Source organism: Pinus tabuliformis, chromosome 7, assembly GCF_031772625.1.
Source record: "Pinus tabuliformis cultivar Carrire ecotype Pingquan chromosome 7, CPIR1, whole genome shotgun sequence".
Taxonomy (NCBI): domain Eukaryota; kingdom Viridiplantae; phylum Streptophyta; class Pinopsida; order Pinales; family Pinaceae; genus Pinus; species Pinus tabuliformis.
In genome coordinates this window covers 1,417,728,093-1,417,740,853 of record NC_142293.1, presented here as the reverse complement: position 1 = coordinate 1,417,740,853, position 12,761 = coordinate 1,417,728,093, and the positions used below count along the sequence as shown (strand labels likewise).

Below are 12,761 nucleotides of genomic sequence, written 5' to 3'. Positions count from 1 at the left end.
CTCTACCTTGAGATTCTGATCAGTTATAATAGAAACAGAGATTAGATTATTTTTTATCCCTGGTACACACATCACATTATGTATATGTCTAATATTTCCATCGGGAAAAACAACAAGAATATTACCATAACCTTTGATTTGGTACCCTCTATCATCACCAAGATAGATGTTTTCTCCACTGCTAGTTTCTTTGAATTCTTCAACCCACTATCTGTTCCATGTCATGTGGATGGATGCACCTAAGTTGACAAACCAGGTATTTGCTTCATCCTCCTTAGCCGAAAGTGCAGAGTCAAATATGAACAGTCGAATGTTCTGACTATGTTCCTCATCAACAAAATGACCTGCATATTGTTTATGTCTGTTCCGACCTTCATCAAACTTCTTCTTCATGCAATATCTGGCTATATGGTCGGTTCTACCACAATAAAAACATTTGGTCGCAGAGTCATTTCTATTGAAAGACGTACCTTGGGGTGAGGGCATCTTTCTCTATGGGGCTGTGTTGCTCTTCTGTCCTACATTTGGATTTCCTCTAAAATGCTTCTTCTTTGACATTAAGGCTAGATCTGAACTCTGAGGTTTACGAGTCAGTCGCCTTTACTCCTCTTGCATGAGGATCCCTATCAATTCTTCAAACATGGGGGACTTTTTCTCTTGCATTCAAACCAGTGATGAACATCTGATACTTGTCAATCATACGATTCATGGTAATCATGACTAGATCTATATCTGACATTACTTCACCGATATCACCTAGCTTGTTCTTGAGCTCCTTGATCCGCGAAATGAATGCTACAACTATCTCATTCTCCTCCATCTTGACACATAGAATATTGCTCTTCAAGAACAACAATCAATTAGTGACCTTATAGAGATCCTTGAGCGTCTTCGAAATCTCTGGTGCAGTCTTGCAATCATGGATATGGGGAATAATGCAATCTTTGACCGAAAATTTTAGGAGCATTCTCGTTTTAGTCTCCCGCGTGTCCCAGTCTTGGATTGTTGATGTTGTTCCTCCTGCAACGAGGTTCGACTTCACCTCATCATTGTTCACAATCGTCCGTGCATTGTGTCCCTCAAGCAAGGTTTGTATCTTGAATTTCCAACACAAATAATTAGATCCATCCAGCTTGTTTTTTCATTGAGATAAGCTGGTGCTAATTAGTTATTCATCTTGAATGCATAATAAAAAACTTCAACCCCAACAATTAAAAAAAAACCTAATCTTCTTAAAAATAAACGGTCTCAAATGCCCTGATCCAAAGAAAACGAGCCCAAATGACCCCCTCTTTTTTCTTAAAAAAAAATTACTTCAATTCCCCTTTAAAAAAATAATCACTCCTTCAAAGTAATACAAAGCCCCTCCTTTTCTTTTTAATTAAAGAATTAAAAAACTTGAATTCTTTAATAAAAAACCTCAAAGTAATACAAAGCCCCTCCTTTTCTTTTTAATTAAAGAATTAAAAAACTTGAATTCTTTAATAAAAAACCTCAAAGTAATACAAAGCCCCTCCTTTTCTTTTTAATTAAAGAATTAAAAAACTTGAATTCTTTAATAAAAAACTTAAATAAGGAGACCCTCCTTTAAAAAAAACAAAAAAAACTCTTTTTCTTTAATGGGCAAATAGCTATAACGATGAGGGCTCCAGTAATCATATACAGATGAAGCCTTCAAATTATGGAATGTTCAAGAAACCAGGAAATCCTCATGGTGCAACCTACTTGTGAACGACTACACCGGAGACGAAAAATCTGAGCGTATTGGTTTGGCATTGCCTGATAAACCCGTCGAAACAACAGCGTAGATCGTTGCACGCCTCCACGCGCCCTCCGATCAATGCACACCTCCACGGCAGTCCCGGCCAGGCAGCAACATGTCCTCTGTCGTAGACAGCAGCTATGCCTCCTCCACGCGGCTTCTACCACAGTTTCGAATTCGAATCAAGCGATGCAGTGTCTTCAAACAGGGTACGGATCACCAAAAAAATACTAATCAGACTGATTCAACTCCACGCTGCACAGAATACACGCCTCCTCTAGAGCGAGCGATCACCTCAGCGGCATCAAACATATCCAGGCCAACGGCCTCCGGCTATTTCTCTGCTTGGCTTCCACAGCAGTTTCAACACTAAGCTTCTCTCCGATTTCTTCTGCAGTAGCTCTCGTCGATTTCTTCTCCACTGCCGCCAGTCTCACGCAGCCTACGGCCTCCTTCTCAATCGACAGTCCCGGCAACGATCCAAAAAAACAGATCCAATTATGCAGCGAAAAAGAAAAAATGCGTCCTCTTCTCATACAGCAGCCCACCCCCCAAAAGAAAAAGCACGCAACTTTTTCTTCACGTCAAGGTCGGCGTGATTTTCCAATGCGCACTCGCGCCGTTCTGGCCAACAAAAAACGCATGAGTCCAGAGGTGAAATCAGCGCGACTGTTGCTTTAAAAACCGCGTTGATCGCCCTCCAAAAGCGTCGGTTAAACTGATGCCTCCACTCAGGGTTACAACTTCCTCAGCGCTCTAGCTCTGATACCATGTCAAGAATAATACTAATCAATTTTATTAAACAATTGATTAGCTTACATGTGTCAAACACTACCTAACTGTTCCATCTTTTTAGAAATATAATTAAACAATTGAGCAGATTACATGTGTGAAACACTACCTAACTGTTCCATCTTTTTAGAAATATATATATTACATGAGAAATATATATGGGTTTTAGATGCAGAGAAGTTGAACAAAACCCTATAAAAAGAAACAAAATCCTAATCTAAAATTTCAGTTTGAACTGTTTCTACACTAATCTCAGTTTGAACTGTTTCTACACTACTCTCAACACTCTCTTCGTCAAATGAAAATGACAGGCACAGCCTAAATCCTTTCACGAGGGCATAGCAATGTCTGGAATGCGCCAGAGAATGTATTGACGGTGGAACGCAACGACGAATTTAACAGCATCCATGTTGTGATACCCAATCTGATGCAATTAGCGAATAGTCTAATGCCCATTACCGAGGATAATCGTGTCTATAAATACGGAATACCCTCGAACGATTGCTTCGCAATCGCTCATCTGGCAATAGAGTTTAGGGTCTCCCGCTGTGGAAGGCATTCTCGGGCAGACATACAGACCAGATTTTAAGAACCCTGTCAAGGTTGGTGTGCGGATGCCTATCATGGGAGGCGAACACAAGTACGGGACCTCATCTCTTCTTTCTGCAGACTGCAAGCTCTGCGTTTTCAGGGCGGAGGCCACTTCTCCCCGCTTTGAGATCCTGCTTGTCGAATCTTTGAGGCTGCTCTGTAGCTAAAGCGACACAAACATCAGACAACGGCCCTCCGCTGACGGATCGGCTCTCTACTCGGCCTTACTTTGCGACACCAGGAACTTGAGCTTCACACAGCAATCACGCTGTCAATATGTGATGGGCAGCGGCACTGGTCCTCTACGCAGGAACTCAACTCAACGCACAGCAGGTCACATGGTTCTGATACCAGTTGATAGAACTGGGAAGACTCTAGGAAGAGAGCTTAATTATTGCATTAACAAACATAGCAATTTATACACGAGATAGCCTTACATTCTACAGCAATCTGTCATTATTTTTTCCTACTCCTGCCGACTCCGCCGCTTGATACCGACCAGCGGTCATGTCAACAGGCGTTGGGCGGCGTGATTATTACAACACACATTGCGCTGCAACTAAATCTATTCACGTGGAAGGCTGCCTTATGTAAATTCTTGACACAGCCTAGGCTTTCCGCAAACTGATTTTCCGTTGGAACGCATTAGCAATTCCTCGAAACCGAAGAAAACATCGCTCAATTGCATCACCGTTGCCAAAAACACAGTGCCAGTCTCCAATAGCTCGAACAGTCGCAACACAGAGGCATGCTCTAGCTCATAGGTCACCACTATCCGCTGTCTATATCGTTTCAACACAGATCAAAGTTTATAATATTGACGCGCCAACGCACAACACACAAAACGTAGATCTGCAATACCACTTGTAGATCCCTGTAACATGAAGATCACAGACTCTCGAATCTGCTCCTCTCAACACGAAGTCAATGACTTGCCACGCATTTTCTTTCCTCAAGCTTGTCCACAATTTTTTTCTTCACAATTTCGCTGGTAAATCACAATTCGGCTGGCTGTGATCTCTCTTGGCCCACAGTCACGTCAAACTGTGATGGTGCCAACAAATACTGCTAGGCCGATGCCAAACAATAAACTCTTCTCATCTACAACTCAATTAAATACCGCCATGCCTTGCGATAGGTAGGTACTTAGGTTAATTTAAACATATTAAAAAAAGAATTAAATACCACCACGCCAATTCCCTTACTCAAAACAACTTGATCTTCGGTAGACTCCAACACGTCCGTCTATCTCTTAGTCAGGTAGAATATGTGTCCAACTCGCAGGTCAGTCTCCCGGATCGAACCTGGCCTACTCTCCTTGCTCACAGCAAGGAGTTAAAACACAACAATCTCAACGCGTGACAGGCATGACAGGCTCAGACTCATCTCCTGACGCTTTGATGCCAGGTCAAAATTAAGGAAAGGACAAGACATAAAAGAAATCTGCAGTTCTAGGTGAGACCAGTTCAATCTAGACAGTGCCTGCACTAAACACATTCTGCATACTCATTAGCAAGAAAGATCACACATTTAAGTAATTACAAATCTGTTGAGAAATTGGAACATTTTATTTATAAATAGGATTTACATACCAAGTAAACTCTATAATTTGATTGAGATACCACAATCACAACAAATATCTAATAATAATATAATATAGAATAATTTACATTTTTTTATTAATTCTTAATATTTTATTGAAAAATGAAATGTTATTTTGCCCATGGTATTATGGGAATTGTCTAACACTCCATTCGATTATCGAACTCATGAGAATTGGCTTTTATTTTAACAATGTATATCTTCTTTTTTATAGATTCAAAATAGAAAGGTTCTTTCAATCTTCTATGTTAGAGTTGATCACCTCCTTCTAATATCTTAATTTTCTTTTCCCCTCTCAATGTTTATCACACTAGAATTTCTCCTTAAATTATGATGTAATAATATTTTTGGTATTATCCTTATTCTATGAAATGATATCTTCATTTATTTGGACAAAGCATCTTTGTGCATTGCCTTAGATAAAAGTGGTTGTGGGTCGTGGCTAGAGTTTGAAGGAATTTTAAGAAGCCTTTTTCCTTCCACAATGTTTAACTTGTTCTTATATACTAGGTAATCGATCATAGTCATGCTCTTAATGAAGGAAACACTCACTAATAGGGAGTATTTCTTTTAATATTGAGTATAGGGTCTAAAATTATTTTGGATCTCCTATATTTTTTTAGGGAATTCTCTAGAGATATTGCATCCTTAAACTTCACAGCCATATAAAATAATAGGACTACCAAGAGTCTTAAAGAGGAGATTTTCTAATTCTATTTCTAAAGATTTATTCATTTACAATTATTTTTAAGTCCATAATAATTTGTTCAACATATTTATCATTTTCTCAATAATGTAATTTTAGTTAAGTTTTTAATAATTATTAGATACAGAGATATTTATATGACTACACTTCCTCTAAATTGTTGTTGTCATTTATGAAATATTATAAAAAGATTTGATTATAATAACTTTGATTTTTAATTATCATAATTTTGACTTTGTCAATATCAATAGTCACACTCATCTTATAATATATATCATTAAATTATAAAATGTACTAACAAGACCTTGAGAAGGAAAAATGTACAATACTCACTCATATAATCTAAATATATTAAAATTAACTTTAAATTCAATAAGATATATAAATTAAAATCCAAATATATTAAAGTTAACTTTGAATTCAATAAATATTTCATAATAAACGATATATGCATTAAATGACTAGCTAATAATATATGCTCTTAGTGGTTGCTCAGATTAACTTAAACAAAATGTGGAATAGAGTTACAATTCATTATGTAAATAATTATACTATACACTTTAACATAAGTGATTTTATAAAGCATGGATGAAATCTTGATGCATTACAAAATGGAAAAATACAAGATAATAAAGTTTTTTAAAAATTATTGTATTATTAAAATTCAAGTATAAATAAATTGATTTTTTGGTTAGAGTGAATCTCGAGATGGATGGGAAGGCGGGATTTCGTAGTCTCACTTAAGTGAAGAACTCAATGATGTGATAGTGTGTCTCTACGCTAGTTAATGTAGGCATGAACATTTTCATTAATCAAACATCAAATGGTAGAGCATCGTAATGAGAATAGAAGGTGGTGGATGCAGAACACACGTCTCAAGCTTGAAATTCATGTGAAAATGAATGTTATTAAGATTTCCCTAATGGTGCTTCTCCTACACAATACTATAGCTTATGGTTTGCCAAATACGAGTCTACAGTTTTTGGTGCAGAGAGGGAAGGTGGAAAGCGAGTTGTTTCTGTGTTGGTGGTAGAGTAAGTGTCAGGAATTGTGGCTCGAATGCAATGAAGTAGATTTTTCCCAATCGATTTTTCAACATTACAAGACTATTGTTTTTGTTCTCAACTTGAAAAATCTCAAGGGAATTGATAATTCTCATTCACTTCCGAGTTTAGGTTTTGGAATCTTATCCTCTACTCACAAGCTTATATATGGCTATAACATAGAAGAAAATAAGGTGGTGTTGTTACTACTATGAGGTGGGAGGGGGATTTCGGTGATGGTCACTCTTCATGGGTATGTTGGTGCAATTTATGAACATCAATGCCTTATCCACTTTTACTCACTCAATTCTCAAGCATCATATGTTAATTTTAATCCCAGGTTGGTATTCTATTTCACTCTTTAAATTATTGCAAGTCATCTAGGTGTTTTCCTTAGAAAATATGGAGGGAACAATGTTTGGTTCTTTATTTCTATCCCTTGGTTCAATAACTTATTTGATTATATGCCTAAGGACTCTAATTGTATAGATTTTTTGAGTGAAAGAGGGTGGGAAGTTGCATTGGGAATTTTATGCCCGCAAAGCATAGAAAACACTGGAGTCTTGTCTTCAATCCTAACCATACCAGCGGGGTCCTACACTTAGATTATAGTTTTTTAACTAGGTCCTAGCCCCTCACTATTTATTTTTCTATTAACAATCTTTGTTGAGGAGTGCAACATTAAATTCCTCTAATAGTGTACATGGTCTTAGAGACAGAGGGTTGGAAGTTGTGTTATGTTATATATTTGTGTGGGATTTTGGTGCAACATAGGTGTCTTACCAAAGTTTTTATTCATAGTGATGATGTCTCTAAATTTAAAGTAGGGATAAATTTTATTGTCCTTTCCCAACTCTTCTTGTTTGTTTGGTTCCAACCTTTGTTGTTTGGGTAGTTTTGTATTCATGGTCCTCTTGGAATTTCTATAAGTTTTATGTTATGGGGGGGACAACTATCCACTAGCTCAAAATGGTGGTGGGAGGCCTTTGCACCACATCTTATTGGACAAGATGGGCCATTAATTCTATTACATTATCTTATGTCCATTAGATGATGGCATGTTGATATTTGTGTGGTAGATCCAGAGTGACCCAAAATTATTACGTTGTCTACAATTTCATTTCTAGGTTTCCAATCGAATCACCCTTGACCCAGTGCCATGTAGGGGGTGTGGGTTCGGAGAGGGGAAGTGTATTATCAAGAAAGAGCCCAAAGGGGGAACACCAGTATGCAACATTTTTTGGAGTTCTTTGTTGGAAAATTTTAAGACCTGAAGCTAGGCCCTATCTAGGAATAAATTCGTCGTGTAGAGGGAGAATCTTCCACCCATAGAATTCCTCTCTCAGATACATAGGTATTAGTCAAATGAGCATACTAGATTTTGAATACAGGGTAGAGTAAGTGGTGTTTCAATAAGTACTTATAAACTATTGACCTCTATCGGTAGATGAAGTTCTTATTAGGAGACACATTGGTCAGCGTGTAGGAGAACGAAGATGTTCTCCTTCATTTCCCAGTGCGCATTCATCATTAGCTGAGAGGTTTGGGCCGCAAAATGGACATAGTAGAGGAACATCTTAGAGATCCCGCTATGGAGAAGATTGTTAATGATGATTCAAAGTAGTCACTACATATCACAGTTTCATACTTAGATAGCTCAACATAGATATCGCATGTTGACATTTTGTGTTCCTTATGATATTCTAGGCAGCGCTATGGAGAAGATTCTTGATGATGATTCAAATGAGTCACTACATATCACAATTTCATACTTATATCCCTCGACATAGATATCTCATGATGACATTTTGTGTCCGTTATGATGTTAATATTAATGTTCTTAGGCAGTGTATACTTAGCGATCACTATCTTCTCTCTCATTAATCTTTTTTCTGACTAGTAAAAAGTTAAAAAAGACAATTTTAACCTTTGATATAAACCTCAATTTTTATGGTTAGTGTTTATATATATATTATAAAAAATTAAAATAATTATAAAAATATATATTTTTAATAAAATTATGGATTTAAAAATACATTTTAAATTATTTGGAATTCCACCATGGAGTCTCCTACTATCGATCTCTGGCCTTTCACATGCAGCAGGCCTTGGTTGCAGCCATGACAACTATTTCTTAGGCATCTCAAAGATGGGAATAGACACATGGAATTAGACAATCACTTTAGAGTTCTAGGAATTCTAAAAGAAATCATGATTGTGATCTTTTGTACTATCCTGAATACTACAATGTATATTCAGTAACTTGTGCAGGTTCTCATTTAGTTACACATGACAGAAGGATGGAATAAACATTATAGGCATTGCAAATATGGTTCATGCATTTCCTGTGGAAGAATTGGACTTCTGTTTGAGGTGATTACCGACTTTTTTAAGATATATGATAAAATTGGAACCATACAGAAAAGATTAACGATTTTTTCTGAAGATATATGATCAAATTCGAACCATACAGAAATGATTAGAATGGTCCTGCGCATAAATGACACACAAATCGAGAAATAGTCCAATTTTTGAGATGATTACAACAAAAACATGCCCTATCGGGTAATTTAGAAAGAAAGGGTAGCCAAAACATCCCTCCGACTAATAAATTGGTAATAAAAATGGCTGCCTTGCCTATCCACGTAATTACACGTCAGGAAAACTAACAAAACACGTAAAGTTTTTACTTATATTACACGTAAAGTTTTTAAAAACAACCCATTTAAGAACTAAAAATTGCACCGTGCATTGCCTTCCTGGTCAATTTCATATTCAAAATACGAACTCGGGAAGTTTTCCTTAATTGGGTTCACAAATTCACTTCGCATTCCTCTTACAGTTAAATTTTGAATATTGCACCGTGCATTGCCTTCCTGGTCAATTTCATATTCAAAATACGAACTCGGGAAGTTTTCCTTAATTGGGTTCACAAATTCACTTCGCATTCCTCTTACAGTTAAATTTCATATTCAAAATACGAACTCGGGAAGTCCTTAATTGGGTTCACAAATTCACTTCTCATTCCTCTTACAGTTAATCAATCTTGAGTCTGAATTTTTTTAAGAATAAGCTCCTAATTTTTTCCATAAATATTATCCAAAATAATTAAGAGAGTTTAATAATAACCTCCTCACCCAAGTTCTAATTGCTACTGCGACATGAAATTGTCAACATCAAATGACGCAGCCATGTGTAACATGATGTAAAAGCGTGAGAATTATATGAACCACCCTTCTTCCAGGGGTCGCCCTCCTTTCCTAAAAAACATTTCGATTGTTTAATAGAAGCCTTCATTAATTTCGTTGTCAGATAAACGTTGTAGTTTTTTCTAAATTAGACTGAGTTTAGATTAAATGTTGAACAGAAAAATAATTATTTATGAGATATACCATAATTTTGTGCGCTGAGATTGATTACTTCCAATTTCAACTTTTTCCATAAAAAATTAAATCAATAGCTTAATAAAACTAAACTTCACACAAACTCCGTAATTTACATTTTATAAATTAAATACAATATTCACTCTCCATTTTATTCCATTTTAGCTGTACATGCTAACTTCATTAATAAAGAATTTATTAATAGGGAACTTGATTTTGAACCTTTCACTTTTTACTTTTTTTTTACATATCATTATTGTCTCTTAATACATTTGTGATGCCATTATTTACTAGGTTTCCCAGTCCTCCGTTAATTCACATTCGATGACGTGAGGTAAATTGAATCATCGCATCACTCTTATCTTTTTTTTTTAATTAATTTAATATAATGAGAACCTTTGAGATCATGACAATTTTTAACATTGTGCTAAGTTAATTGCATTTTTATTAATACAATGCCACTATTTATTTTTTTATTTTTAAATTAAATTATTTAAATGTGATTGTGGAGAGACTTTTAATAATTTAATATATAAAAAATTTAAAATAATAAAACATTATAATTTAATGGGTTATATTATAATTTTTTTATTAATAAAGTTATGATCAACTTTTTAAATAAAAAATAATAATAATATATATGTCATCTCAAAATATTATATATATATATATATATATATATATATATAAAAGAGCATGTGAAAGTACATTCTGAGGTTAATAGTTAACATGAAGGAGAACTTGCTTCAATTTTTATGACCCATTATTTTTTTTAATTATATGAAGGAAGACCGTGGATTAAGCATCCATGAAGAATATTCGTTTCATTATATGAAGTGATACTTTAATAGGTACCTCTCAAGTACAACATTCACAATGTCATCATAGAGGTTGACTCGGAATTAGTCATTAATTCGGTGAAGAGAATAAACGTTGGTGCTGCACTTGAGAAAATCTCAGAACACTGGCAGCTTTTTTAAGTCTACGAAAGAATCCAATCACACCTAAGAGTTTTGAGAACTCTTAGGTTGGTTCATGTTCGCAGGGAAGCCAACAAAGTGGCGGACTAGCTTGCCAATGAGGGAGTTCGAAACAAGCATATCGACTTATGCTGCAGGTGGGAGGAGGTAACGGACGACAGGATGAAGGAGGAATGCTCTTCCCAAGCCCTCAGTGATAGAAAGCAGTATCAGAATCTTACTTCATGTCAATGATGAATAAGTTCACCTTAGGCAGTTTATTAGAGGAAAGGCACAGATGGTTCTATGAGGGTGCTTCTAGAATCAAAGGTAGATATCGAGACAGTAGATTTCTACGCACAGGAGAAGGGATTACATGTACGCCAACTCCACTCATAATGCATGCCAGGCAGGAGGCCACCCTTCCGGCTATGTCTTCCTTGTTCAGTGCGAGGAAGGCCATAGGAAGAAATTACTAAGGGAAAGCACTGCTCGAGATGTCCTCGAATGACAAGCAATGCCATTCAGCTAGTGGTGCGGGGAAGAGGATGAACAGTGATAACCGCCTTCATCGCTGGGTAAGCAGTGAGTGGATGTGCGGTCCGATTGGTTCTGTGGTTGTTAGATCCGAAGGAGGAACATCAACGGCCAACATTTGGCGGGCTAGTTCGTGGGCCCAAAAGTATAAAACCAGTAATGGTTTACCACCTTCATCGGGCGCCATCCAAACCAAAGGCGTTTTTTATGAAAAGCCAATGATTCCACTCAAGCAGCACCACGTGGCGGAGGAATGGAAAAGCAAACCGCCTTCATCATGCAGTAATCAGTGGGATTTTAGGCCGCGTGATATGGACACTAGCCGTTGGATCAAAATGAAGAGATCGACGGCCAGTGTTGATCGTGCAGCTTCACCTCCGCACAGGTTGTCTTTTGACTGCTGGTTTGTTAGGAGTCAAATCAATGGTGGGTTCGGGAAGCAGACTTTGATTCCACTTGCCCGCTTTCCGTTCTAGGGATGTCTTGTCATTGTTTCTATTTGTTTTTTGGAGGGTTGTTTGAGTACTTCGAGTATTTTCTCTCTCCCTTTGTGGGAGTCTGTGCCTTTGTGCGTTTGATGTAACCTGTGTAAATCATTCTTCTTCCTAAGATAATACAAGGACCGTCTCTTGCTTTAGAAAAAAAAAGATACTTTAATAGGTACCTTTATGTCATTATGAGAGAATTAAATGGATAGTGCTTAGGAGACAAAATTAGTGGAGTATGAGAAAATATTAATGGATATTGCTTAGAGAGAGAATTAGTGAAGGATGAAAGAATTAATGGGTTTTAATATTATGTTTGTAATTGGTTTATAATGAGGTTATAGTTATTAGGTTTTTAAAAGCGGGTATTTTGTAAAAAAAAATTTAAAAGATTGGTAACAAAGTTGAAAATGGAGGATGAGAAGAATTGATCATTTTTATTGATGATTAATTCATTTTTACAAAGAACATTATTGTAAGTGTGCATTTGTTGTGTCATTTTGTACTCTCTATTAATAAAAGGATATTTTTTGTGGTGGTTGTGGGATACATTTTGTTCATTATGCACTCTCTAATTCTCTAATTTTGTCTTACTCTCCTCATGGTGACAAGTAGTACTGTATTGTCTAAACTTGTTGGCACAAACTATTTTTATTGGATCAAACACATGCAACCTATACTCGTCACCAAAGATTTATGGGAACTTGTAACTAATGGATACACTATGCCTTTTCCTGATGAATTCAAAGAATTAAGTGATGATGAAAATAAATCTTTTAAGGAACTTATTAAGAAGGATAATGAGTCACTTTAACTTATCGGAAGCGTTGTTGAATGATTTATATTTCCACGAATCAGTGATGTAGTATCATGTAAAGAAGCATGTGATATCTTAAAGAAC

At 36.3% G+C, this 12,761-nt stretch overlaps 1 non-coding gene across 1 annotated transcript; it reads left to right on the top strand.

Annotated features, from left to right (window-relative positions):
* Positions 1–8,929: 8,929 nt before the first annotated feature.
* On the top strand, positions 8,930–9,030 carry LOC149252979 (U6 spliceosomal RNA). The gene has a single exon (XR_016267643.1). It is a non-coding gene; the product is annotated as a U6 spliceosomal RNA (small nuclear RNA).
* The last annotated feature ends 3,731 nt before the right edge of the window (positions 9,031–12,761 follow it).